General features: G+C 39.5%; 1 pseudogene; it reads right to left on the reverse strand.

Moving 5' to 3' along the window:
* Positions 1-1,766: 1,766 nt before the first annotated feature.
* LOC144324088 (glyceraldehyde-3-phosphate dehydrogenase-like) lies at positions 1,767-2,758 on the reverse strand (annotated as a pseudogene).
* Between the last annotated feature and the right edge of the window lie 1,294 nt (positions 2,759-4,052).

Consider the following 4,052-nt stretch of genomic DNA (forward strand, 5'->3'; position numbering starts at 1 on the left):
GAGAAATTTCACCACGACTTTAAGCCTCTAGGGATTTACATTACAGTCAGTAAATAAAATGAAGTTAATCACCTCAAAAGCAAAGTATTATTACCATCTTTTAAAAGATTTTATGTATTTATTTGAGAGAGAGAGACAGAAAGAGAGAGGGGAACATGTGCACAAGTGGGGGGTAGAGGAAGAAGAAGCAGACTCTCTACTGAGCAGGGAACCTGATGTGGGATTTGATCCCGGGACTCTGGGATTATGACCTGAGCTGTTGAAGGCAGACATTTAACCAACTGAGCCACCCAGGTGTCTGCAAAGTATTGATTTTGTTCTACAGGATACACTTTTTACTTATTTATTTTTTTATGATTAAGATGTGAAGTAAAACTTGGTACACGTATAGAAAAACACATACATCTATTGACTACCTATAGCCAAATACCCATATAATATTTTGTTTGCCCCACAATTGTTAATGTTCCACTGGAAAACCTACATTAAGAACCTATGATCAGCTATTATTAGGATTCTCCAGAGAAAAAGACATATCAATAAAGAAAATACATACCAAAAGATACCACTATCTCACTGTCTACACATATACACACACACACACACACACAAACACACTGAGAAAGAAAGAAAGAGAGAGACTTATTATGAGAAGTTGTCTCATGATAAATGACTAGAAGAGTCAATGGCATAAATCTCATTCTAAGGACTGGAGAAGATGAGAGGCAACATTCCAGATCCATCAGTGAGGCAGAAAAAGAGAAGTGGAATTCCCCTTCCTTAATCTTTTGTTGTAGTTGGCTTTCAATGGATTAGTTGAGGCCCACCCATATTGGGTATGGCATTCTACATTACTTAGTTCACTGTTCAAATCCTAATCTCATCTAGAAAAAATTGTTACAGATAACATTTAAATAACATTTAATCTGGGTACCGCAAAGCCAGTCTTATTGATACATAGAATTAACTGTCACACCAGTTATGCTGATCGCCAGAAGACTCAAGAATGCAGATTCTCTCACTTTTTTGGCCTCACATCTTGGCTTATATATAAGTTCCTCCATAAAGATATTCCTGTTTCCTTGAAATTTTATTATTCATCAATCCTATATTATTCCATAGGCTTTGTGAGATGTTATCTTGATTTTACTCTCTTGGTTTCCTGTGTGCTTATCTATATTATCCAAGAGAATGTAAGTCCACAAGTGAAAAGAGTAAGGATGAAAATGAGGATACCTAACATTTACCAAGAGGTTACTTTGTACAATACCATCATTGAATAATCTTACACTAAAACATGTTACAAAAGGATAACATGGATTTCTGTTCATATCTAATATTTGCTTTTACCTCTTGAAAGGATTTCAATTTTCACATAATGTTAGGCTTTGTCAATTCTGCTTGATAAAATCTTTACACTCTTCTATTGTGTGGTAATGTTACCAGACTTCAGAAGAAAATAAGCCATTTCAAACAAGCAATTTAGGAATTTTCACCAATTCTCAATTAGGCCAAAAGGTCTTTTAATTAATTATTTATTTATTATTTTTTTTTCCCCAGCTGGGTACAGTACACTTTATTGAAGGTACATGACAAGGTAGGGCTCCTCAAGCTTCTTCTCTTCTTCAGGGGGTCTGGAATGGAAACTGTGTAGAGGTCAGGAGATTCTCAGTGGGTTGGCGAATGATTTGGGCGTGAGGACTCCCCAGCAACTGAGGGCCTCTCTCTTTTTCTTGCTCTAATTGGGGCTCGTGGTCCAGGAGCTCTTACTCTTCGGAAGTCATGTGGATTATAATGCCCACCACCTGGTTGCTATAGTCAAATTCATTGTCATACCAACATATGAACTTGACACAGTGGTCAATGAGTTCAATGCCAGGCCCAATATTGAAGGTGGAAGAGTGGATGTCACTGTTGAAGTAGCAGGAGACAACCTGGTCTTCAGTGTAGCTGAGCATGTCCTTAAGGAGACCTTTCAATGTCTGTTCCACCATATTCTTAATGTCATCATATTTGGCAGCTTTCTCTAGGCAGCACTCCAGATCCATGACTTACACATTAGGTGTAGGGATATGGAAGACTATGCCAGTGATCTTCTCATTTTGCTCAGGGATGATCTTGCCTATAGCCTTGGCAGCACTAGGAGAAGCAAGGATGCTCTATATTGGGCAGCCCCTCAGCCATCATGCCACAGTTTCCAGGAGGGTAAACTGGTTTTCTGGGTGGCAGTGATGGCACGAACTGTGGTCACGATTCTTCCATCATGCCATAGTTATCATGGATGACCTTGGCAGAGAAGCCAAGCAGTTGTTGGTCACGAGGCATTGCTGGTAATGAGGGAATTGTCCTACTTCCCATGGTCCATGCCCATCACAAACATGGGGGCCTCAGCAGAAAGACCAGAGATGATGACCCTCTTAGCTCCACTCTTCAAATGAGCCCCAGGTTTCTCTATAATGGTGAAGACCCCAGTGGACTCCACAAGATACTCAGCACTAGCATCACCCCATTTGATGCTGACGGGATCTTGCTCCTGGAAGATGGAGATGGGATTTCCATTAATGACAAGTTTCTCATTCTCACTCATGACTGTGCTGTTAAATTTGCTGTGGGTAGAATCATACTGGAACATATGGACTACGTAGTTGAGGTCAATGAAGGGGTCATCGATGGCGATGATATCTACTTTGCTGGAGTTAAAAGCAGCCCTGGTGATGAGGTACCCAATAAGGCCAGATCCGTTTACTTTGATCTTCATTGTGTCTCAGTGATGCACCTGGCCCTGCACCAGAAGATGCAGCTCTCTGTATTGGGGTTAAAGTTCTTATTTCTATGTATGTTTTCACCTTTGACTAAAAAGATAGTTTTTCTGGTTATGCAATTCAGAGAAGATTATTTATCACAGCACATTAAGATATTACATTACCATCTTCTGGCTTTAATGTTTCTTGTTGAGAAAACTTTCTAAATCTCTTGACTTTGGGGATCCCTGGGTGGTGTAGCGGTTTGGCGCCTGCCTTTGGCCCAGGGCGCGATCCTGGAGACCCAGGATCGAATCCCATGTTAGGCTCCCGGTGCATGGAGCCTGCTTCTCCCTCTGCCTGTGTCTCTGCCTCTCTCTCCTCTCTCTCTCTCTGTGACTATAGAAGATAAATTAAAAAAAAAAAAAAAAAGAATTCTAAAATAAAAATAAAATAAATCTCTTGACTTTGTAACTGTTTTCTTTTCCCTCTGGTGGCTTTTTAGGTTTAAGGTTTTGCCTTCAATATATGCTCTGTTAATAAAATGTGTCTAGTTGTACATTTAGTTGGTTTTAATTAAAAAAACTTGTGCCTTCTGGATCTGTGGAATCATGTCTTCTTTGATTCTAAAAATTGTCATCCATTTCTTTCTGCCATACTGTCTCTCTCCAATTTTTTATATTCTCTCTCCTTAAATTCATTTTTAAATTTGCACATAAGACTTCCATTCTGTGCCTTATCTTTTGATTCTTGTAGTTTCCTCTATGGGAGGAACGTCTGTAAGAAGTGTCTCAAGATTGGTTCTCCAACTCTGCAGGCCTCAGGGCTGGTTTTTGGGTTTTGCCCCATGATAATTCTCCAAATCAATTACTTTCTTTTACCAATAGCCTTGGGTTTTTCTCCTACTGTTTGTTTACACTTTGTGTGTGTGTGTGTGTGTGTGTGTGTGTAGGAAGCAGTTCTTTTCAAAATTGTGCTTTCTTTGGATTTCAAAATCATAGAAAATAATCTTTTTTTTTAAGATTTTATTTATTTATTTATGAGAAACAGAGAAAGAGGCAGAGACACAGGCAGAGGGAGAAGCAGGCTCTCTGAAGGAGCCTGACGTCAGACTCCATCCAGGACCCTGGGATCACGCCCTGAGTCAAAGGCAAAAACTCAACTGCTGAGCCACCGAGGCATCCCGAAAATAATCTTTAATATAATTTATCCACCAGTAGATGGGAGGAGTAGGAGAATATTTTAGATTTCTAACCTTTTCATTCTCTAAGAATCATTATTCAGCTACAAAATTCTGCCTTTGTTGTTGTT

The sequence above is a fragment of the Canis aureus genome, chromosome 1, assembly GCF_053574225.1.
Source record: "Canis aureus isolate CA01 chromosome 1, VMU_Caureus_v.1.0, whole genome shotgun sequence".
Classification (NCBI taxonomy): Eukaryota; Metazoa; Chordata; class Mammalia; order Carnivora; family Canidae; genus Canis; species Canis aureus.